Source organism: Sapajus apella, unplaced genomic scaffold (assembly GCF_009761245.1).
Source record: "Sapajus apella isolate SASKATOON/1434 unplaced genomic scaffold, GSC_monkey_1.0 scaffold24, whole genome shotgun sequence".
In the NCBI taxonomy this organism is placed as follows: Eukaryota; Metazoa; Chordata; class Mammalia; order Primates; family Cebidae; genus Sapajus; species Sapajus apella.
Genome location: NW_022436964.1, coordinates 16936581 through 16962660, shown reverse-complemented (window position 1 = coordinate 16962660; position 26080 = coordinate 16936581). Strand labels below are relative to the sequence as shown.

The 26080-nt window shown below is 39.0% G+C and overlaps 1 protein-coding gene and 1 non-coding gene across 6 annotated transcripts in view; both read right to left on the bottom strand.

Moving 5' to 3' along the window:
• KANK1 (KN motif and ankyrin repeat domains 1) overlaps positions 1 to 26080 on the bottom strand; it is a 237654-nt gene that overhangs the window by 170059 nt on the left and 41515 nt on the right. The gene's annotated exons all lie outside the window — the stretch shown is intronic.
• On the bottom strand, positions 15070 to 15176 carry LOC116559930. The gene has a single exon (XR_004272699.1). It is a non-coding gene; the product is annotated as a U6 spliceosomal RNA (small nuclear RNA).

Below are 26080 nucleotides of genomic sequence, written 5' to 3'. Positions count from 1 at the left end.
GATGGAATTTTTAGCATAGCTTGAGCCTACATTTTGAATAAAAGTTAAATATTATACAGAGGTAGGAGAAATTGATTATCTAGAGTAGTATCAGTTTTCTGACAGAACTGGCAGGATCTGGAATAATTTCTCCCATAAATATCCAAGTACAATTTCTTGAGGGTAAAGAAGGGTCCAACTTAATAATGAGTATTTTATTTTCAATTGTCATGCTTGATTTTTTCCCCTAAAAACTTGCACTGATGCTGTAACAATGCATAAATCTAGCTGTTTACACATATATTTTTAAAAGTCAACACTGAGATATACTCCTAAACTACGAAAACACACACACACACACACACACACAGCTAAAAGATAAGATAAAAAGTAAGACTCAAGAATCCAAATCATTCTTCCTTACTTGCTATCTAGATACATAAAGCAAGAAGAATGTTTCCTACTTTCTTTGAAGCAAAGAAAACAATAGGTCAATGCTTTTTCTGATATATTTCTGGATGATCCAATGAGAAAGCAATTTTCTGAGGGGTCCTCATTTGGCTCAGTTCTGCCCTTTAAACCACAAGCCCCAGTATGGCTAGTTCCATATCCTCTGGTGTCTCTCCTCTCAGTTCTTGTGGCGAAAGTGACCACATTTAGGGGTGACCTGGGTATATGGTGGGAAGGAGGCCTCCTAGCTGAGCTCTGAGTGAGGGAATGATGTGTGCACAGGTAATGAGGTAATGATCAGCAACTAGCACTCTTTGGGGCTTTGCAGGATGCCATCGTGAACTTCAGGGTACTCTTATCCCCAAAGTTTACAAGTGAAACACCTTTACTTTCCCAGAAAATTATAATAAAAAGTACAATTTTAAAATTTTATTTCTTGTGCATAAGGCCAGTGGTTCTCAAATGTTGGCATCTATCAAAATCATCTGCAGGACTTGTTAAAACACAGATTCTGGCTGGGTACAGTGGCTCATGCCTGTAATCCTAGCACTTTGGAAAGCCGAGGTGGGTAGATCATGAGGTCAGGAGTTCAAGACCAGCCTGGCTAACACGGTGAAACCCTGTCTCTACTAAAAATACAGAAATTAGCTAGGTGTGATGGCGCATGCCTGCAGTCCCAGCTACTCAGAAAGCTGAGGCAGAGAACTGCTTGAACCCAGGAGGCGGAGGTTGCAGTGAGCTGAGATAGCGCCACTGCACTCCAGCCTGGGCAACAGAGCGAGACTCCAACTCAAGAAAACAAAACAAAAACAAAACAAAACAAAAAAACCTCACAGATTCCTGGGTCCCACTCTCAGAATTTCTGTTCCAAGACATTTGGAGTGGAACCTGAGAATGTGCACTTCTACCAAGCTTCCAGATGCTGCTGTTTCTGGTCAAGAGACATTTTGAGAATCACTGCCTTAAACAAAGAAGTAAGTTTGAAGGGTGGGTGCAAGGTCTCTGGGAGATGATACAAGCTTTCTGTTAATCGTATGGAAATCTTTTTAACAGTTATTTACCATGTACCAGTTACATGGTACGTACAGGAATGTCATGATTTGCAAAAAAGACAAGGTCCCTCCTCCTCCTCTCCCACAAACCTGAAATAAAATTACTGTTCCGGAAGAAGCACCAAGCACAAGATGAAGTTTTCTGCATCTCCAACACAAACTGTATGTGCCATAAAGAAATGCAGAGTTCCTCAAATGAAACAATGTGAAGTGTCTGTGATTGCCAGCGGAAGAAGCGAAGCAAATGTCTGAGCCTGCTCTCAAGACTGAGATTACAACTAGAAAATGAAGTAACCAAAATATACAAGGAGCACACTATGGCAAGCACGTGATTGTTATGAGGGCTAAATGCAGGGTACCTATAGGAAAAACAGACACAGTGCCTGGCAGAACACAGGCAGCTCAAATATTGGTTCATCTTCTGCTTTCTTACCTATCTGTATATTAAAAGGGAGGCCCAGTAAAGTTGTCTATGCTGTGCTTTCGAGGAGGCTGCTGGCTGCTTCTTACCTTGTATAAACTCAGGCCCCAAGGGAGTATGTTATCTCAGCAGCCCTAAGCATTTAAACTGATAAAATTATAATAAGATGGTATGAAGCTAGTGGTACTCAAACTTTATCATGCATCAGAAGTATGTAGAGGGCTTTTTAAAAACACAGTTTCCTAGACTCACACTTCTAGAGTGAGTAGTAGGTCTAGTAGGGCCAAAGAATTTAAAATTTCTATTAAGTTCCCAGATGATGTGAATGATGCTGGCCCATGGACCACACTTTGGGAATCACTCATTAAGCTTATTGTTTTTATTTTGAGATGCAGTCGCACTCTCTTACCCAGGGTGGAGTGCAGAGGCCCGATCTTGGCTCACTGCAACCTCCACCTACCAGGTTAAAGTGATCTTCCTGCCTTAGCCTGTCAAGTAGCTGGGATTAAAGGTGCCACCACAACTAATTTTTATATTTTTAATAGAGACAGGGTTTTCACCATGTTGGCCAGGCTGGTCTTGAACTCCTGACCTCAAGTGATTGGCCCACCTTGGCCTCTCAAAGTACCAGGATAACAGGCATGAGCCACTGTGTCCAGCCAAGCTTATTGTTTATGCCATTCTGTCCTTGCTATTAACTAGAACACTATCTTTGTAATTAATTTTTTTTTTTTTTTTTGAGACAGGATCTTGTTCTGTTGCCCAGGCTGGAGTGCAGTGACATGATCATGGCTCACTGCAGCCTCAACCTCCCAGGCGCAAGCGATCCTCCCACCTCAGTCTCCTGAGTAGCTGGAACCACAGGTGTGCATCACCATTCCTGGCTTTTTTTTTTTTTTTTTTTTTTTGGAGATAGAAGGTCTTGCTATGTTGCTCAAGCTGTAAGCTGGTCTCAAACTCCTGGGCTCAAGTGATCCTCCCACCTCAGCCTCCCAAAGAGCTGGGATTATAGGAATGAGCCACCGTGCCTGGCCTCTGTAATCTATTATATAAAACAGAAGTCTCATATAAAATACTAAGAATGGTGGCATTTGTCACCAACTGTGTGACTGACCTCAGGCAAATACTGTACTATCTTTCTCTGTGCTTTAACTTCACAGATGTAAATGGAGCTTACTTCCATATTATTATAAATCTTACTGAAGGTTATTACTATGCAGTTTTAAGGGCAATACTAAGTATCAGCTGCTGCCTTGTCTTTTAGAATATTGTTCACTGCTTTAATTGAAATAAGTCAGGACATTAAGACAAGTACCCTACACCCCTCATTTGCTAAGAAAGATGAGAGAAGCCCAGGAGCTTTTTCTGTTTTTTAAATATAAAGCTTAGCCAAGTTTAGCCTTCTCAAAATTCAGAATACTCTGAGAAAATGCTTTTGATATAAAACAACTTCAAGTTCCACTGTGGGCATAAAAACAGGGCAAATACAGGTTTTAACTTAAAGTAGATATACGCTTAAAAAGAGAAAAAAAAATACTTTCTTTTTTGTTTGTTTTTGAGATGGAGTCTTACTCTGTTGCCTACACTGGAGTGCAGTGGTATGATCTCGGCTCACTGGAACCTAAGCCTCTCAGGTTCAAGTGATTCTCCTGTCTCAACCTCCCGAGTAGCTGGGACCACAGGCATGTGCCACCATGCCTGGCTAATTTTTGTATTTTTAGTGGAGATGGGGTTTCATCATGTTGGCCAGGCTGGTCTCGAACTCCTGACCTCAGGTGATCTGCCCACCTCTGCCTCCCAAAGTGCTGGGATTGCAGGCGTGCGCCACCACGCGTGGCTGAGAAAGAATATTTTCAATCATTACAAACATAAAAGCTTCCTCCCTGATGAGAACACAGTGGTATGGCTGCTCATTTCAATATTAACAATCATATAAATGACATATTTCAACCTAAGGAGGAAGAGGGGGAATTGAGGCTTGTTTTCCCAGAGCAGCCCAGTCCACTGGGTCATGCAATAAAATATGCCAAGGAAATGTTCTCTAGAGCCTCATTTATTAACAGATTGCGGGCTCCAGTATTTCAGTAGAGACCACTGGTGCCCTGCCCACTCACCACCCTCATGCTCCTTAGCCTTTATGGAATGCTACAGGTGCAAAGCTTCAGGACCCTTTCCTATGCGAGGACTGGGTGTGGTCTGGGCCTTTCAAACATGTCCAGCCAGAGAACAAAGGCCACATGATGTTAGTGATAGATCAGTGATGTCTACTTCTACAGGACAAGGCTCCTTCCACTACAAAGACAAATCCAGGTTACCCTGGCAAAGGACCCGGAAGCAGAGAGCTGCGGTGGATGGGCACAGCCCATTAATCTCCTGCTTGGCTCCTCCAAGCAACTCTCAGCTTTCTACTCTGAACCTCTAATTAAAGCTAAATGCAATTACAAAACAAAAAGTACACTGTTCATCTTTAGTCAATCCAATCTAACAGAAGACCTTTTCAAAGTGTATATGAATCCTGTAAATGGAGGAAAATTGACCTTCTGGCATCAGTCACCCTCACCACAATCAAATAATTCCTGTCTTTTCACTCAGGATTTTAAAGGAAACAATCATCAATCAATGGATGAGGGTGGGAATGGGAGTGCTGAGCTAGAAAACTCTGTCAATCATTTAAAAATTTTCTTTAAAATAAAAATAAAATGCCTGCAATGTATTTAATCCCTGCTATCCTCACCACTTTTCTCACTGACAATGGCTTAAATTACTTCTGGCTTTATAAAAAAAAAAAAAAAAATCATCATTTATCAGGTAAGTTTGGTGACTGATAAGGCAACAACTTTAATTTATTCCTCTAGGTCCTCCACATTTATAAGTTATATTCTCTTTTTATAAAAACTGTCCTTCAGTAATGACATTAACTCACGTAGCACTTGACTGATTACAGCAACTGTATATCAGCATCATCAATACTCAAAGTAAGACTCTTCCACATCTGCCAGTAATTACAATCTACAGCAGCTCAAATATTACTCTCACAATGCACAACAGAAGAAAAGAGAACTTTTGGTTAAACCTCAACTTTATTGTATTAGGACATACATTGTGATAATACTTAATGAGATTGCAAAGTATGAAAAGGCAAGTCCTAAAGAGATCTATCACTTGATCCAATCTTACCTTTTTCTAGCCCAAAAGGAAATTTTATTTCACAAGTTTTTAATATAAAGATGGAAACGTGGAAAGACTGTTCTGCTAGAAACGGCGAGTCAACTCGTGAGTTATCTCACGAGTTAAAACATGTTCTGACGCAAAAAATCCATTGACATTAGACATATCTGCTTAACACACATGTCCTTCAAAAAAGCGTAAGTTGGCCTGGACATGGTGGCTCATGGTTGTAATTCCAGCGCTTTGGGAGGCCCACGCAGGAGGATTGCTTGAGGCAAGGAATTCAAGATCAGCCTGGGCAACATTTTGAGACCCTGTCTCTACTAAAAAAATTTTAAAAATAGCCAGGTGTGGTAGCACAAGCAAGTAGTCCTAGATACTCAGGAGGCCGAGGCATGAGGATGCCTTGAGCCCAGGGGTTTAAGGCTGTAGTGAGCTACAATTTCACCACTGCACTCAAGCCTGGGAAAAGAGCAAGACTCTGTCTCTTTAAAAAAAAAAAAAAAAAAAAAAAAAAAAAAAAAAGTGTATTTCTCTTTACTGTTTATTACAACCATAAGCTAGAGATTTATTAGTGGAGGGAAAACACTGACTTTCCATTTTTAATTTGTTTTAAACTGAAATGCCCTAAAAAAGGAAAATAAGCATTTCCTCCCAGCAACCTCCAGTGTTGGACGCCAGAAAATGATGCCCGACTACAACATTCCAAGTTGTTTTGCACCTAGACCCACAAGTAACCTGGGAAGAATATCACTTGAACTTGATTTAGGAGACATGAAGCTAAAGTACAAACTTGGAGTACCTGCCAAATATGTAAGCATTTTCCTATAAACCTGTATTTTTCTCTCTCTGAATTATCTATGTGCTGCCTTTTAAACAAAATGGACTGCCTTTCACTTTTCTGATAAAGGAACATACCTTGGTCCATGTGTCTAAATTTCTCAGCTGAGACTCTATACTCCAACTCTATTTCTGACATTCATTCAAAAAAGCCAAATTATTACGTCTCTAAATGTAAATTTGTATGAGATTAAAAAGTGCTTAGGAAGAAGGCAGTTATCTTAGTCATGTTTTACTTTTTAAAAAATGTGCTTTTTTTTAAAAAGATTTTTTTTTTTTATTTAGAAGTGAAGCATAGGTATTTCCTTGCTTAAAAGAAAAAAGTAATCTACCTTATTAAATAACATGAGACCTCCTTGGCTAAATCTTAATGAGCAATACATTCCTGACTAAGGCTTTTTATTTTATTATTTTTCCAGTGTAGGTGTTCAGAATTTTCATTAAAAAGGGCTCTAACATTGGAACAAATCCATTAACACGTGTTGCCAAAGGAACACTCTGTAACTTCTGCATTATCATAACCTCTAGCAATTGTCAACACTCTCTCTGGAAAAGGCTTCCTCTGGTTTATACCTAACTGTATCAAGTATCTGTGTTTGCCTTGGTAACAATGCCTTTTCTTGTAGAGAAGACACATGACACTACCTTGTCACACAAAACACCCCACAGTGGAGCTGGTTTTGGATGGAGTGCTGGAACTATCAAGGGGCTAGGTCCCCAGGGAGATAGGCACTCTCTCATACCTCACCGGAGGTGCAAATTGATCCCATTTTTATAAGAAATCAATTTGACAAAATGTATCAAGGGTCATTAGGGTGATTAGTTTTTTTTTTTTTTTTAAATATATGCTTGTAACTCCTGACCCAAACATTTCACCTCTAATAACATAAAGAAAATAATGTTAAAAAAAAATCCTACACAATTTTCAGTACAAATATATTCATTGCCTATTGTAACAACAAAAAGTCAAAAACTTACATTATTATTTAAAATAGTATGCAGAGATTAAGTATGTTTAGAAAGTCTTATGAAAAACTAAGCCAAGGGATCTTAAATGAGTTTACTAAATTCACATGAAAAAGAATATAATTTGGTCACTATCTAATTAGCAAGTATATTTCCTAAAAACTTACAAAAAGTACACATTTTCAAAGCCTTGGTATATACGACAATTAGTGCAAGTTGCTGGAGGCAAGTGGTGTTAAAAAGGAAGATAAAGTCTCCAATGCTCAGTTTCCATAATAAATAGAATGCAGCAGGTACCCACATTTTATCAACAGCATTTAGACAATTATGTCTGCCTTTTCTGTTGATGAAGGGTTCTCTCACAGATTAACTTTCTGGTAAGAGCACCTCAGAGACAGGGTCTAGGTCACAGATTAGGCTTGTAGGGACCTGTGTCTAGATCTCTATTTATACAGCAAGCTGTATACCCAGCTGGGCCCACTGGACAACAGTGCAGCCATCAGTGCAACTGACAGCAAGTCTCTCTTATCTCAACACTGTTAACTATGCTAAAAAAGCAAGTCTTTATATTCAGGGCATGCTAAGGACATCAAATTTTCATGGTAATGAAAATACAGCTAGGGATTTAAAATTTTAAGTCTACATCATCTCCACAAAAACATTTTTCGCCAAATGTACACACACAATCATACTAGGCCTAAGAATAATACATCCTGCAAGGTAGCAATGACAGACCACACTCAAAGCACAGATTGAAACAAAGCCATCACAGAAATAACAGACATTTAAACAACCCAATACATGGAGGAAAAAAACCATTCTATTCTCCTAAATAATTGTTTAAAAAAACACAAATCCTAATATGAGACTATTTTGAAAATAATGAAAAAGCCCAGGGTGGGGAAGGCATAGAATCAATGAAAACAGAAACCCTACAACACATCAAATGTTAGGGAATCTGGTGAAGGTGAGAACAAAGAAAAATGTAAGCACTAAATAACTCAAGTAAGTGAACTACACATCAAAATGAGGAAAAAAAAACCACCAAATTTGTTTGAAAACTGACTACAAAATATTTCACCAATAATGAATGCTTTAAGCAATAGAAAAAATAGAAGTGATAAATTCAAAAGCTTTCTTGAAAAGCCAACCAGAGAAGTAAACATCTTATAAGTATACATGAAAGAAAAATGAACACAATTATGATAAACGTATTGTCTCAGTCAATTTTCTGTTGCTGATAACAGAATACCTGAAACTGGGTAATTTATACAGAAAAGGCATTTATTTCTTACAGGTACGAAGGCTGAGAAGTCCAAAGTCTAGGGCTGCATCTGGTGAGGGCCCTCTTGTTGGTGGGGAACTGGCAAGACTCCCGAGGCAACACAGGGAATCACATGGTGAGGGGGCTGAGCATACTAGCTTAGGTCCCTTCCTCTTCTTAAAAGCCATCAATTCCACTCCCGTGATAACCCATTAATCCATTAATCCATGAATGGATTAATCCATTCATGAGGGCAGAGTCACCTCTTAAAGGCCCCACCTCTCAATACTGCCACACTGGAGATTAAGTTTCAACATGAGATTCAGATGGGACATTCAAACCTTAGCAAGCACTATAACGTACTGAGAGAACATAAAATAAGAGACTGATAAACATACAGAGACAGGAAGCTATGTTTTCTGAAACAAAGTTGATAAAACAGAGGGGAGGCAGGACAAGCAGAAGGGAGGAGAGCAGGACTGGGTCAGGCAGCTGGATACAGTAATGTGTCAGACAGATACTAAGAAGATACAGTCTCCCAATACCCCACAGTGGGGGCTGGTCCCTAGATGAACCTCTACAGCTGGGTAGAAGAGCACCAGAGGCATCCATCCCTCTCAGGAGCTCTGTCTACAGTGAGCTAGGCACTCACACATATCCCAATGAGTGTGGAGATTGATTCCACTTTTAAAAGAAATTAATTTGGCAAAATGTATTAAAGGTTCTTCAAGTGGTCACAATCTTTTAAAATGTGACTTCTGACCCTGTAATTTTGCTTCGAATAATACATATACTAAGGAAATAGTGTTTTTAAAAAAATCAACGTTGGCCAGGCATGGTGGCTCACACCTGTAATCCCAGCATTTTGAGAGGTTAAAGTGGGAGGCTAGGAGTTCAAGATCAGCCTGGGCAATATATTGAGATCTTGACTCCACAAAAAAAAATTTTTTTAAATTAGGCAGGCATGGTGATGCACTCCTGCAGTCATACCTATTCAGCAGGCGGAGGCGCGATCATAGCTTGAGCCAAGGAGTCTGAGGTTTAAGCATGCCACAATTGCACCACTGCACTCCAGCCTGGGCAATAGAGCCATGATTGTGCCACTACACTCTGGCCTGGGCCACAGAGCACATCTCTCCCTCTAGGGGAGAGAAAAAACAAAACCCACAGACTTAGACATAAATACATTTACTGCCTATTATAAAACAAAAAATTCAGAAACAGTAATTATTAAATTATACATATCTTAAACATGTTTATGAAGATTTTATTGAGATAAGGAAATGCTTACTTTGTGAAGTTAGGTTGAAAACTGGATATGAAGCCGAAGATTTTAAACAAAAATAAAAAATAAATGGAAAGAAATATATCAACATTTGAACACTTTCGGCCTTGGCATAAAAAATTTTGAGAGGTTGATTTTTAACATGCATTATAGATAAGAGAATGCATGTTAAAATGCTTATGACCGTATCATTAAGAGAACACTGTGTATCAATGTTTATCAATGAGACTCATATGAGTTGACCTGAAATGATAAGGTGAACTGAGTCAATCAGATGCTGACTCTCAGGAATATGAATTGAGAAGCATAGAGAATATGCAGTTGGCAGTAGGGGCATCTTCTGAAAGAGTGTTAGGAGGTGGAACAGGGGCTGCAAAGAGCCAGAGCTGGGTGCATGCTCAGATTATGAGAACACTGAAAGTAGGCATGGGCAGAAGTAATTATAGCTTTTAATATTAATATGAAGCCATCACGGTTATCAGTACATGCTAAAGCATTACTTTTCATCTCTTAACATTGCAACTATGTATGTTTCATATTAGCATAAAACAATCTGAACATGTATCTTCAATAGAGATATATACACATATATAATTTATAACTGTCTTTATTAAAAGTACATATTCGGATTTTTTGGTATGTATGACGGTGTCTGACAAAAAAAGTTTTAAAACTTCTACTTTGCTAAAGAAAGTGCACATTCTATGACACTAGGAGTCAGATGTGAGAAGTTACACAGCTGCCAAGGACTGAGTAAGACAAAGATCCTGTATTCTAGAGGTTCACAGGCCATATGTATTACAGAGAAGAAAGAAAAAAGCACCTGTAATTTTTATTGGGTTTCCAACAAATATTTGTTTAGCACTTATGTGTGCCTTGTGCTAGTCTAGGTATTTTATATCACTTTCTAGTGACACAGTCAACACAGATCAAATAAGCTACCAGGGCTGAAATCAATTTGCTGGGTCACTGGACTTTAAACATTTCTGAACCATAGAGCAATTTGAGATTCTGATTAAAAAAAAAGAAAAAGAAAAAAAACCTCTCCCTAGGATAGCACACATAACTACAATTCTGGACTCAATTTCAGTGACACTTCTAACATCACAAGGATAAGAAACTCATGGGTCTACCACCTACTTGAAAATACAGATACACACATACCTACCTATGAAATCATGTGATCCTAAACTGAAGGATTATTTGTTTCAACAATGCAAAGTACTTATGAGGTTTATTAATAGCCTTATATTTTCAGTAACAACATACTATTAGTGGCAATGAGAGAAGTCCCACCAGAAATAAAACAGCATGTTTATTTTCAAGTACAATGCATAGAACTGACACAGACTATCACTCCAGTCACACAATGGCTGTTCAGAGTTCTCAGTTAATAGAATATTCACAGTTTAAGACCAAACACAATGCACAAAGAACAGAAAAATAGACAAAGTTGCCGTATTAGGGATAGCAACATTAGCTGCACTGCAACACAGACTGTGGCGAGGGCTACACATAAAATTATTTTCTATTAAGTGTTAGTAAAAATAAAGTCTGACAAAATATTTCATTCATTTGCTTTAAGTGATTTTACACAATAGAGCTACAGAACACAGGCTTGGTTCCATCTTTCCTCTTAAATAACCAAAAGATGGTACTTGATATAATCTCTTTCATGTAATTAGAAATCACCTGAAAAATGCAGGATCTGGCTGTTAGAATGATTTGAGAATCGACAGATCTGTTTCCCCACTTGTAAGATATGAATAGCGGTACTTACTCCACAAAGACGAGAAGCACACGTTTTCAAGGGTGCCTCTCTGTGTATTAATAAAACAATGAAATACTGATTTCATTGTTTTATGCCAGTTCTGCCTATATTCCATATTTTTTCCATTCAACAAATATTTATTTAGTGAATTATAACTATGAGCCAAACAGTATGACAAAATCAAGGAAAATCAGACCCAACTTTTGTCTTGATGAAGTTTAGTAGCTCTTCATCCATTAGAAAGCTTTAAGTTGGAAAGGTCCACTAGCTGATGTTCACAACTAATTTTTGTAAAGCATTTTACAGACTGTAAAGTACTATCCGATGTATTGTCTCATGAAATTCTCATTGTAACTCTGAGTTGTATGTACTGGTAACTTACCTCATACATAGGTTAAGAAACTACAGCTCAGAGAGGCCCAGTGGCTTGCTCGAGCAGTGAAGCTGGAATCTCCTTTGCTGATAATCTCAGTGTACTACACCATCTCACTACAGCTGAGTTTTAGGTCATGAGGACAAAACATGCAAAACTCACTCTGAGCTCTTTATTGGGAACATGATCTAGAGCAGCTTTTTATCTGTTCCCATCCTCCCCAGAAGCAACTGTTACCTAGCTCTGGCAGTGTGCAGAAAATTCAGTTTACTTAGTTGGAAAACCCCAATTTACCTAAGTTATAAAATGGTGAATCTGCTGAAAGATACCTTGACTATTTCTGTCACACATGCAACCTAACAGTATTACACTGTAGCCTGCCATGTGCCTCTCTTCCTTGGTCAGTTTCTATAGTGCTTTCTGAATACAGAAAACTTTTGAAGTATTTTCCCTATTACAGACTCTTAACAATTAGTTTTCTATAACAGTGTGGCTTAAATGGTAAGACTGAAATGTGAAAGCTCTAGATGAAACAGTCACATGGTCATACATTAAAACTTTCATGACATTTTTTAAGGAACCTTAGATCACTGTGCAACATTCAACCCACTGCCAAAATCCCTATTACAGCATCTGTAATTTGGGGTAATCTGACTTAACACATGCAGTTCATATTACTGGTAACAGGCAGTTTGGCAATCAGCATTCGACGTCAAAAATAAATAAATAAATACTACTAAAGTTGACTCAGCTATTCCACTGCTGGAACAGCTGTCCTAAGGAAACAACTCGGCAAATGCAGTGATGAGGGTATTTCAGATATCTTCATTGCAGTGTTGTTGTTTCTATTAAGAAATTGGAAATGACCAAAGTAACTATCAGGGATGGTTTTAATAAATAAGAGTGGATTCATACAGAGAAATGGTATGTAGCCATTAAAAATGATCACATAAACATATAAATATTAACATAAAGATACACATGTTCTATCAAGTGAAGAAAATGACTACTAAATCGTATATATATATCGATTTTATGTGTGTTTACAAAGCAAAAATCTTAATTTATTGAAATAGAAAAACATGTTCTTCTTACGTCTACCCAAAAGTTCCAATCCTGTCTGCTGAAGTTGAGAATTAACTTTGCTCTCCTTTCCACCGATAGCCTTTCAACTATTCCTGGTAGGGCATAGTTTCTAGTCCATTTACTTCCCTGGCTTACCCTGTTAAAATGTAGAACTTGTTTGAAAACAAGCCCTTAGAGGCAGCCTAATGAAGTCAGAAAACAACGGGATGATTATCTCCTTAATTCTGAATACTGTGCCATTAATGCTGCCAGAGAGGGCCACCCATATCAAATGGTTGGCTGCAATCTTAAATCTTTTTAACAAGAGCTGCTATTGATCCAGGTCTCCCATTCTATAAACATGCAACTTTCCCCCCTGACTCTAGGAAGCTGCATTCAGTAGGTTTAATTGTATATTTATTCATGTTGATTGCCTTCAACTTTTGCAGTCTTTTCTATCCTGGTTTCTGACATCCAGTTGGTTAGCTTCCCTCCTAACAATGGGACAGACACAAATTCGATCTGCTGTTGCTGATCAAAGACCACGCTTCTCCAACTAGGATACCATGACATTTGGAAAGGGCTACTCAAACATTTTATTTGGTGATAATTTAAAATATTTTTATCTAAAACAAACATGGGCATGTTAAAAATACAAACTGAAGGTACCTTTATGCAAAAACAAGACTTCAAAGACATTTTGTCCTGGCTGTGCTTCTATAGTCTCCCTAAACTCTGCCCACAACCCAACCTTTAATTCCTGTACCCTCAACCCTCTACACCCTTCAAAATAAAGTATAAACTTTCCTCTTCCTTAATAGTTCCTTGATGGAAAAGTCAGAATAGCACTGGCAAGGCAGTGAATTGCACAATGTCAACAGTTAATCAACCTGCAACACATTCACCTATCTTATAATCAAGCCCATGCTTTTCCCCATAAAAATCCTAAGAAACCTAATGAAACGTGTTTAAAATTCTGATATCCCCTAACAACGTTACCCAAACTCTCTCTTCAATAAGCAATTGATTTAAAAATGAAATGAGGTTAATGTAGGAAAGGCTTGTTCTTGAGAAACCCACGCTGACTTAACCACGCTTCTTTCCCAGGTAACCACAAACTACCCCTTCTTCTTCTCTACATTTATTCCATTAGAGGATTATTCCGTATCTGCTGTTTAAAAGGCACTGAACTAGGGTCTACAACATAAAACATGGAGTAAGACAGAATCTTCTCTTCTAGGAGGAAGAAAGATGACACATAGCTACAATACAAATAACTACAACACTAGGTAAAAATGCCTAAGGAAGTTCCAGAAACAGGGAAGCACTGGCCTGCAGAAGGAAGAGTGTATGTAGAACAGAGTACATGTGAAGGGACATAACAAAGATAAGCCAGGAGGCTGAGGCAGGAGACTCGCTGAAACCCAGGAGGCTGAGGCTGCAGTGAGCTAAGATCGTGCCACAGCACTCCAGCCACCTGGGAGACGGAGCAAGACTCCGTCTTACAAAAGAACAAAACAAAACAAAAACAAAGATAAGACTGGGGTACATGGTAGAGAGCCACAACCGTATTTAACCTGAGAAAACTCAAATTTTGCTAGGAAATCACCTGAAAGCTTTCTGGGTCACATTTAGAAAAATCTATCATTCTCTATTTCAGAAAATTTACGTTTTTAATTTCTGAAAAGTATCTGTCTTTTCAGTCTTTTTTGCCTCTCTCCTGTCTTGCAAGATTATCAACAGAAGTATACAAATCAGAAATTATTATGCACTTATAATTGACAGTTTACAGAGGTTTAAGGTTTATACAGCATTTTCAAGCAGATTGCCTCTACAAGACTTTTTTAAGTGTCCCAAGATATAATGAAATTGGGCCTGGACACTCAAACTCAATTTCAAGTACCACATATTCAGTCACCACCCTCAGCCTAGGCATTCATCACTTTTACCTTTTTTGTTTTTAAACTTTTTCAATAAAAAAAATATCATCCTTCAAATTTTCTAAGCTTGGAAAAAATGAAAATCACAAGTGAATGACAGTGTTGACTTTACAATTGAAAACTTCAGTGCACAAAAATATTAAATGGATGATCTCTGCAAAAACCTTTGCAAGAAATCAAACAGCAACTACCATTAACTTTTAGTTTAGAATAAATCTGTAAAACCAAAAGAACAGACTAGACAATTCACAAGAAAGTGACAAATCTCTGGGAAAAACACTCAATGCGTATCAATAAGCTCCCCAAAAAGGCTCATTAAAAATAAAGATCACAGTTGTCAATTAAGAAATAAAGATGAAAAAATACAGTACATCCTTATTATTCATGGATTCCACATATGCAAATGCGTCTACTCACTAAAACCTATTTATAGCCCGAAGACCAATCCTCATGGTCACTTGTGCACAAGTGTAGAGGACTGAACTTTTTCCTTTTATTATTATGGAACGCTTCATGAATTCGTGTGTCATCCTTGCACAGGGGCCATACTAATCTTCTCTGTACCACTCCAATTTTAGTATATGAGCCACTGAAGTGAGCACACACCAAAATATTTGAATCACTCCATATACACGTACCCAGCTGAAGCCAAACCACGAGCCTACACCCTTTGTTCTAGCCCATATGCTATAAACAAATGTCCTTTTTGTGGCCAGTTTTTAGGGCTATTTTTTTTTCATTTTTGTGGGTTTGCTGGCGATTTTACTGTTTAAAATGAGCCCGAAACATCATGCCTTAGTGCTGTCTAATGTTCTTAATCACAACAAGGCCATGATGTGCCTTAGGGAGAAGAGATGCATTGGATAAACTTCATTCAGGCATGAGATATAGTGCTCTCGGCCATGAGGTCAATGTTAATGAATCAACAATGTATATTAAACAAGGTGTCTTTAAACAGAAACACATGTAAAACAAAGCTATGTATTGATTGGTTGACATTGTTACAACCAGAGGCTCACAGGAATCTAACTGTATTGTTCCCCTAGGAGCAATGACTCAGTATTCACTAATTATGTCCATAGTGACTTTTTAGAACATAACTGCCACAAATAACAACAGTGGGATATCCTCAATTATCCTCTATTTCCCCTATTTCCTACAGTGAGCAGTTTGCTATCTCTGGATATCCTACTTACCTAACAGAACAGCTCCAGATCATTGGTCTAGCCTTCCTTGCTATGCTATTCCTTCATGCCCTTCTAAGATTTTCCTCTAGACTTTTCAAAGGTGCCTGCTCATTCTACACTGGCCTTCTCCACCAACTCTCACAGCATCTGACTAATCCTCTTTCTCTACCTACTCTCACAGGATCTGACTAATCCTCTCTCCACTCCTAGGTTCCTTGACATTCCTACCATTGTTTGTATAGGGTTGTTTTGTTTTGTTTTGAGAGACAGAGAGAGTGTCTCACTCTGTCACCCAGGTTGGAATGTGGTGGCACAATCATAGCTCACTGTAGCTTCAACAACCCAGGCTCAAACAATCCTCCCACCTCAGCCTCCCTAGCTGGGACCACAGGCGTGTGCCACCATGCCCAGCTAATATTTTTGTACAGATGGTTTTGCCATGTTGCCCACGCTGGTCTCAAGCTTCTGGGCTCACGTGGTCCTCTCACCTCGTGAGAGGTGCTGGGATTATGAAGGTGTGAGCTGCCACAGCTGGCTGTACAGGTCCTTTTACAAAACAGATTTCCTTATTTCTTGCGAGGGGCCTCAGTGACTTCTTGGGCTCCCTTCTCCTGTTCTTCCTCAATCAAGGATTACTACTTTTGTGATCTGTCTACTACATTACTATCTGTGGTCATGAGATCATATGTACACTTTTGACTAACAGTCTGGCTATTTTTCAATAGCCACCTACCAAAAATTCCCTGTCTTAAACTCCAGAATGATATGGACACTTTTCCCCATTGTCACTTAAAGTACCTTTAGAAACATGTGGTAGGATCCTGAAACTCCACATTCATTTTTGTTCTAATTTTTTAAACCTTTTATTATGAAAAACTTCAAATACATACAAAAGAGAATGCTATAATGAATACAATACACCCATCACTAAGCTTCCACAATGATCAATATTTTGCCAGTCCTTTTAATATATTCCCTCTTTCTCTTTTTGCTGGAAATCTTAAAGCAAAACCAAAACAATGTATCTTTTCACTTATAAAAACATCAATGTGCATTTATAACTAAGGAATAAATTTGTTTTGTTTTTTGTGTTTTTTTACTTTTCAGATAGGGTCTTGCTCAGTTGCACAGGCTGGAGTGCAGTGGCACAATCTCACCTCACTGCAGGCTCAATCTCTCAGGCTCATGTGATCCTCCCACCTTGGCTTCCCAAAGTGCTAGGACTGCAGGCATGAGCCACCACACTTGGCCAGAAATTTATTTTTAAACTTACTACCATGGCATTAACAAACCTAACAAAATTAACAATATCTTATCATCGAGAACTCAATCCATATTCAAATTTTTATCATCTCAAAGACATCTTGTTATAGTTAGTTTGTTCAAAAAGGAGACCAAACGAAGTCCCCGTACTGCATGTCATTACTGACACCATAGTGGGACTAAAGCAAAGGAATGAGCCCTAAGTGAGTCTGTAACAAGGGAGAAAGAAGCTCATTCAACTAAAAGAATTAAATTGGAGGCCTGGTCCACGAAAGTGGAAAAATAAACAAAGAAAACTTAAACCATTCAGGAACATCATGAAGCAGGGCAAGAGCCAGAGAGAAAGCACCAAAGCGGGTAGGACTTTAATTTGAGTAAGGAGAGTAATTGGATAAATGACAGAATTATCTTAATGGAACAAGGACTTCAGCTTTTAACATTTCACTTTGGATAAATGAAGTAATGAAAAATAGCTATTAAAAAGGAAACTTATAGTCATTGTATCTAATTTAATTCTCCAAATTTTAGTTTCATAAGCACCTTTGTACATCATAGCACTCTAATAATTATAAGTTTGTCCAGGTGCAGTGGCTCATGCCTGTAATCCTAGCACTTTGGGAGGCCAAGGCAGGTGGATCACCTGAGGTCAGAAGTTCAAGACCAGCCAGGCCAACATAGTGAAACCTCGTCTCTACTGAAAATACAAAAATTAGCTGGGCATGGTGGTACGTGCCTACAGTCCCAGCTACCTGGAAGGTTGACACAGGAGAATTACTGGAACTCGGGAGGCAGAGTCTGCAGTGAGCTGAGATGGAGCCACTGGACTCCAGCGTGGGCAACAGAGTGAGACTCTATCTTAAAAAAAAAAGAAGAAGAAAAAAAAATTCTAAGTTTAAAATGATCATGGCTAACTCCATGAGACTCAGAACTGGATCTGGTTGAATCCATAGACTAAGAATCACCACATACTGAGAGGAGAGCACAACTCAGAAACCAAGGTTCCCAAAGTCTTCCCTGGGAATCACTAAACTCACACTGAACTCCTGTCTGTCTCAGATATAGACACACACAGAGAAGTGTTTTATATAAGCAATGCATGTTCATTAATTTAAAAAAAGAAAAGAAAATTAACCAAGATAAATTCTAATACTTCTCAGTTTTTGAGGTTTATTATCAGAAGTAGCTCAAAAACTTCTCTTTAAAATAAAATTTTGGAAAATGCTTCTGTATTCAGTTACAATTCTTTGGGGATTTTCTCCCCAAAGTAAAGCCAATACAGACTCTAGTGAAAGAAGAAATAAGAACTACAACTTAGTACCCCTCCAACAACTTGCAGTAATATTTTATAGTATGATTAAAAAGTCATCTTAAGTATAACTCTGAAAATGTTTAATGATTATTTTAAATGTGAGCACTGATGTTTGTCTCCACAAGTTAATGATGTTATTATAACATCATTAAGGTTAAAAGTTGTTTGTTTTATTTAAATAAAGGAGTTGTCAGCATCTTTATCACTACTAAAGGTAGTTTTAGCATTTCAAAGGGATTTTTTCCTAATTGTATTTTGAGAAACACATTTTTAAAAACACTTATGTACTGGGAACTCACAGATCTTGTAAATTTGAGTCTTTCATATTTCAGTACAAGTCTGGACACATCAAATCTGACGGAATTTCTTAAAGCTTAGTAAACCAGCCTCTGTGATTTAGCTTCTAGCCAAATAGGAGTCTTAGCTTTTACAGTTATTTCAGCAAACTTTCAGTCACTCCAAGAAGAGTGAGAAACTCAGCTAAGATTTGACACTGAAACATTCTAGAAAAAGGGTAAACCCCATCACATACAAACTGCAGTTATTTTACCTAATTGGTATCTGAATCCTTATTTGTTTCACTGATTTGATTCATTTAATTTAGCAGTATGGTGACTATGCCATATACATAAGCAGACTGAGCAGAAGACTTTATCAACATAAAGCTGACATTGTACACTTTGCACATTTAAGTCATGTGCCATTATGTACATAGTGTGGAAGGTAGGGGAGGCAGCTGCTCCCACTGTCTTCCCAATAGTGGTAATGGCTCCATAGAGTCATCATACCACCTTTGACTATGGAGGACATCAGACTGCCATCCTGCTTTGGATTAAGGATGTGGTATGAGACTAAGAAATGGTTTTCTCAGGGATTAGCTACTTGCCAGCTCATTTCACTAGCACTTATTACTATCTAGGGGTTCTACTGTCTTACTACTTACTAGTTATTCTCAAAATGTGGTCCCCAGAACAGCAGCAGAAACATTACCTGGTATAACGGTTAATTTCACATGCCAACTTGCCTGGACTAAGGCATGCCCAGGTGGCTGGTAAAACATTATTTTTGGTGTATCCAGAAGAAATCAGCATTTGAATTAGTAGACTTCACTAACCCTCTTCCCGTATGCCCTGAGAATATTTGCCCACGTGCTTGCAGCTGCAGTGTTTACCCCAAGATAACCTTGCCATAAAATATCTTTTTTTAAAAATCATTTTCACATTTTTCTAGTATATCGACTTTGGAGATAAAAGATATCACCCTATTTATAGGATTCTGTTTTTAGTAGCGGCATTCCATTTACAAAATATAGTAATTCTCGACTGCTAAAAATGCCAAATCCTAGCAAACACAGCATTCCTCTAAGTGATATTAACACCATTCTCTAACAGTTGTTGATGGAAGATCCATTTGATGAATTGAATTTTTCTAAATAGAAGATTCTGATAATTCAGATCATTCTGATGTTAGTTCTATACAGAAATAATATTTTCTGGCCAGGCATGGTGGCTCACGCCTGTAATACCAGGACTTTGGGAGGCTGAGGCAGGCAGATCACACAGTCAAGAGATCAAGACCATCATGCCAACATGGTGAAACCCCATCTCTACTAAAATACAAAATTAGCTTGGCAGGGTGGCTCATGCCTATAGTCCCGGCTACTCTGGAGGCTGAGACAGGAGAATCACTTGAACCCAGGAGGTGGAGGTTGCAGTGAGCTGAGATCATGCCACTGTACTCCAGCCTGGCAACAGAGCGAGATACCATCTCAAAAAAATAAATAAATAAATAAAATTTTTTAAAAAAAGTATATTTTATGTTCACATTGAAAATCAGATATGCTTCGGCCTCCAAGAATGTGTTTATGTAAAATTAAATGAGTGCTGGCCACAAGCTGCACTTTTTTTTCCTAAGTGGGAAAGGGTTAACAAGACCACCAATGTGGATGCCCATCAGTGTGGATGGGTATTATCCAATCACTGAGGGCCAGAATAGAACAAAAAGGGAGAGGAAAGGCAAATACATGCTCTCTGTGTGAGCTAGAATTTCCATCTTTTCCTGCCCTCAGACATCAGTGCACTTGGTTCTCAGATCTTCAGGTTCAGACAGAGACAGAAACTTACACCAGGTGCTCCCAGGTTCACAGCCCGCAGACTCAGACTGAATTACACCCAAGGCCATGTTGCAGACGGGAGATCTTGAGGCTTCTTGGGGCACATCTGGGACTTCCTGGCCTTCATAAACATATGAGCTAATTCCTATAATGAATCTGCTTTCTAATATATCCATTCTGTGTCTCTGGAGAACCCTAATACAGCAGGCAACATGTCAAAAATATAAATCTGTAGGCCAGTCCCAGACCTCCTGAATCAGAAAGTCTGGGGTTGGGGCTCAGCTACCTGTGTTTTAACATAATCCTCCAGGGGACCCAAATGCACATTAAAGTTTGAGAACCACTGCTATAAATTATATTTTTTAAATGATCATTCAGATTGTCATTATATTAGGGTTTAATTTCCATTAAACCTACTAAGTACAGTTTATTTTATAATATTTCTAAGTACTGATTTTATAACATTCCTATAAAAGTAAATTCGCATAGAAGCAGCTCTGAATTTACCAAAAGTGCAGAAGAGGATGACTAATAAGAAATTTAACAATTGGCTTCTCATACTTGGTTTCTGGAATAAAATCCTTACAACAGTTTTTAAGGAAACACTTCATTACATTACCCACATTTACTCCATCCTGTGTTACGCAGGTTCTCAGCATTTAAGGTGACTTCCGGTAACTTCCTAAAATGAACCAGAACTACAGGGTGCTGAAGATCAAGGACTCTGATGAAGCTGAAGACTCAGCTTCATCACTTTCCACCTGGGTGCTCTTAGAAAACTCAGCCACTTCAGGCCTCAGTTTCCCCAAGTGTACAATTAAAAATTAAGTATATCCTTCAACATAGGGAGAAAAATCAAAAGTGTGTAAAGCCGATTGCATGGCACAAAATAGCAATGCTCCACAGTAATTTTATCATTATTAGCTAAAAGAATTATTTCATTTTAAATACTCCTGAACATACTTAAGTCCTTAGAAGGTAGAGGTTGTAAACATCTGAATTGCTTTTCATAGCAACCACATGATAAATGATTTTTTTAAATAAAGGTGACAAAACTACAACTGCATTCAGGACAGGTCTTGCTCTATTACCCAGGCTGGAGTGCAGTGACACAATCCTGGCTCACTGTAGCCTGAACCTCCTAGGCTCAAGCAATCCTGCCACCTCAGTTTCCCAAGTAGCTAAGACTACAGGCTTGTGCCAACAGGCATGTACCAACAGGCCTGGATAATTTTCTAATTTTTTTGTAGAGATGGGGTCTTGCTATGTTGCCTAGGCTAATCTCAAACTCCTGGGCTCAAGCTATCCTCTTGCCTTGGCTTCCCAAAGTGCTGGCATCACAAGTGTGAGCCACTGCAACCAGCCACAATCACATTCATTTCTAACAAAGGATCTCATGGTAGAATAATAGCTCATTCTGCAAATAAAAGCAGTGTATGCAATATCTAACCACAAATACCCAGATCAAGAGAAAACATTTCAAAATATTTTCTTTAAAGATCTCTAAACTGTCATAGGGAAAAAGGCCAAGGCGTAGTACAGACTTGAGCAGATTAGTCAAGAATGTGATTTGATGAATTAAAGAAATTACATTTTGGCAGGGCTGAAGCAGAAGGCAGGCAAAATTCCAAGTTTCTTCTGGTTCATTCAAATGAGCAGTTCCCTTCCTTTTTGCAGCTAATAACGTAATATTAAAACGTATTGTATTTAAAAGGTCAAAAAGCCAATGTGGAAAAAAAAAAAAAAAGTCAAATAAGAATCTTTTAGATATGTGCCAGGTTGACAAGAACACCGTTATCAAACACCGTTTAACAACCGCTGAGGAGATGAGGGTGTGGGGCCTTCATAAAAATCCGGAGTTTGAGTCTCAGCTTGGCCAATCACCAGCTAACTGACCTTAGTTAGGCAAGTCCCTGAGCTTCCTAATTGGTCTTCTTGCTTCTACCTTTGTCTTCTTCCTGTTCATTCTCCCACAGTAATCACACAAGCAGGCCAGACCCCCCTTTCTACCTAAGGGTCTTTGCATATGTTGTTTCCACTTTTCCCTCTCATAGCACCCACCGCCCATCTTCGCAGAGACAACTCGTTCAGTCCTTCAGGTCTTACATCACTTCTCAAGAATACTGTTCTTGCCTAGGCTACATTAGATCCTCCTGTTAAATGCTCCCTTTATTTTTGTTTTTTTTTGAGACAGGGTCTCACACACCCAGGCTGGATGGAGTGCAATGGCACAATCACAGCTTGTTGCAGCTTTGACCTTCTGAGCCCAAAAGTGATCCTCCCACCTCAGCCTCTTAGATAGCTGGGACCACAGATGCACACCACCACACCCAGCTAATTTTTGATTTTTTTTGTAGAAACAAGGTCTTGCTATGTTGCCCAGGGTAGTCTCCAACTCCTGGGATCACGCCATCCTCCTGCCTTGGCCTCTCAAAGTGCTGGGATTACAGGCATGAGACACTGCACCTTGCCCTTTGTTTTTGTAACTCTTACCACCATCATAATAACACTGATCATGTCTTTTACTATCATCAGTCTGCCCCACTAAACTGCAAGCTGTGTGGAAGCAAGAACCATGTCTGTTCACTGCTGTATTTCTAGCACCAAGTGGAGCGTTTGGAGCACAGATGAAAGTAACCATTATAAAGGGTCCTTGGCATTGTCTCAGCCATCCAGAGTTACCAGCTAACTTCATAGAGTTAAGAGGTAAACACTTTCAGATCAGTTGTGTTCACAGATGTGCAATCTTGCCAGATGAAAAGCAAATTCAACATCTTTCTGGTTTCCAAAAGCAGAATCAAGAACAATCTGAAAACCTGTGGACCCTCTGAATTTAAATGGACAGCTAACTTCAGATTCAAAATTGGAAATCATACCTATAAAACCAAACTGGTAGACTGAATCTGGTATGAAATACCATGATGGGTAACAGCTGTACCTCCCATCTACTCAATCTGGATAAAAAGAGGGAAACAGGCAAATGTGTCTGTTTTCTGCTTGCCCTCATTCTTCTCTTTATCTTTCCACCTTTATTATAACTGGGAAAAGCCCCAGGCAACAGAGGGGGAGAACTGCCTGAGCTTAGGGCAATCTGGTTACACTGAGCGACATATGTTGTACTAACCATGAATTGCCGCGCCAACTCACATCAGGTTCCTCATTCATTCCCATCAATTTTCCATCCTGGCTTTCCAACCTCACCCATTTCTTTTTCAGCTTTCCTTTCCTTTCTACCGCTCAACTTCTCTCAAGATGTGAGGCACAAAGATACAGCAGAAATAGGGATGGATTTAAAGACTCCTGGAGCCTTTTCTTGGAAAAACTGCTAAAACATATCACAGGAAATTATTCTGGAGTCTGGAAAAAGAAGAGTTTAATAAAGTAAAAAGACAGTTCAGAGAAAGGATGGAAAAAGAAATAGGATAACATGAAATTGTTAGGGAGAAAAAACTCCTGGGCCTTACAATCAACCTTGTAACTCCCACACTGCCGAACATACACAGTGAAGAGCTTGTGTATCTTCTTAGGCTGCTGGCCAATGCCTTATACATGACGAAATTTAACTGAACAAAGGAGACCAAGTCACTTTCTGACAATGGTGTGATGTTTTTATTAGAGACAGGGTGTTCCCTCTGTTGCTGAGGCTGGAGTGCAGTGGCATGATGATAGCTCACTATGGCCTCCAACTCCTGACCTCAAGCAATCCTTCCACCTCAGCCTCCCAAACTGCTGGGATTACAGGTGTGAGCCATGCCACCTGGCCCTGATAGTGGTGTTTTGATAAGATACCTTACCTGTCCTTGTTGCTTATCCCAAAGAAATATGTTGTTCAAGATCTACAGTCACGCTTCATGCATGGATGTGGGGTGAAAGGAGTGGCTAGGCATCATGATATTAAAGAGTAAGAGGGTTTTTTGGTAATAAACACCCTAACCAGCTTTCATAAAATCCAGTTAAGATTGAAGCATCTCTTTAGAATTACCAATATCCAAAACAATACTTAAAATTACAACCTCACTGGGGAACCTACCACAGATTGTCTGCTTATTTATCCCAACTGCAATGTGGTGATTGCTTGCAAACAGGTACTCATGATTCTGAATAATTATCCTGCATCCAACTCAGTGGTGTTGAGACTGCTGACATTCCACACCAGAAAGCAAGTCCTTGCTTTGAAAGATGTCAGTTATGTGAAGAGAAAGGACCAAAACCCACCCTAGTGTTAATTCTCCTTTGTATATTTCCCTAGAGAACTTTCTGACCACCACCCCCTCAACCCAGGACTGTGTGTGTGTGCCATCCCCCAACCTCCATTAAGGTTCATTTTACCCTCTGGAAGCTAAGAGGAGATGAAAGCAGCCCCAGGAAGAACCAGGCTTGTTTCCTCCACACAGACAATAGCTGCCACCTGCATGAAGATTTACTCCCCCGCTTCCTAGCTCCTATATCATACAGTCACAGCCACTAGTGCCCCAGAGAACGACTAGGAGAAAGAACAAAGGCACCAGGTGTCTCAGGCAGAGGGAGGAAAAGGTGGCTTCTCTTTCACACCCCCACAATACAGCTATGGTCAGTGGAAGCCAGGTTGCTCCCCATCTCAGGCTGTGTTGAGACAGCTGTTGGAACCAGAATAGAAAAAGGAAGGAAAAAACAGTACTCCCTAAGGAAGGCTAGTTTTTATTATGAAGGAAGGAAAACTGCTAAACATGAACGGGAGCCTGTCTTGAAGCACTGCGGAGCTTTCATCTACCAGTTTAGTTCTATCCTGCCATGAACGACTCCTTGTCACTAGCAAGCTGGAGAGCCTGCATATGAAAGAAGCCAGCCATAGGAGGAGGCCATTGTTTACTCTTTTCCCACAGGGCAAAGTCGGTGACAGGGGTCTTCAGCTGGCACCTGACACGCAGTCACATCCACTATAGGAAGTCAACAGGGAAACCTTAAACAGGAAGGTTCTAGGAGGGGGTCTTCTCTATTCTCTCTGAAAGGTTTGAGAACAAGAGGCCTGGGAGTACTGTCAAAGTAAGAGTGAGGAAGAAATAAAATCAGAGAAGAAAAGGTGAAGAGCTGAAAATTCACACAGATTTCCTTGCCCTCTGTTTTTCTGCAGAAGAAGTAGGGAAAAAAAAGAAAAGAAACTTTAGATGTAATTATTGGTGGAATTATAATGAAAAAGGTAACTTTATGTGACCATATCTATAATTTCATGCAATGACTGTTCTTTGATTAGATCATAAAATTTCTGTCATTTATATATTTGCATTTGCTGTTCCCCTCTGTTTTATTTTTTAAAAATAGAGATAGGATTTCACTACGTTGCCCAGGCTGGTCTTGAACTCCTGGGCTCAAGCAATCCTCCTATCTCAGCCTCCCAAAGTGCTGGGATTACAGGTGTGAGCCACCATGCCTAGGCTCTATTTTATTTTTATTACAAAAACATAACATGGTCATTATAAAACTTTTAAAATCTCGACTAAAAAAATTTGGTAAATTTGTAAGGGGTATTTGTTTGTAAGGGGTATTTGTTTATAAAAATTTCCTATATTACACTTACTAGAATTTCTTCACAGAAGTCACAAATATCTGTTTGTGCAAATAAATGCTTATCTGTTTACATTCTTTTCATTAACATTC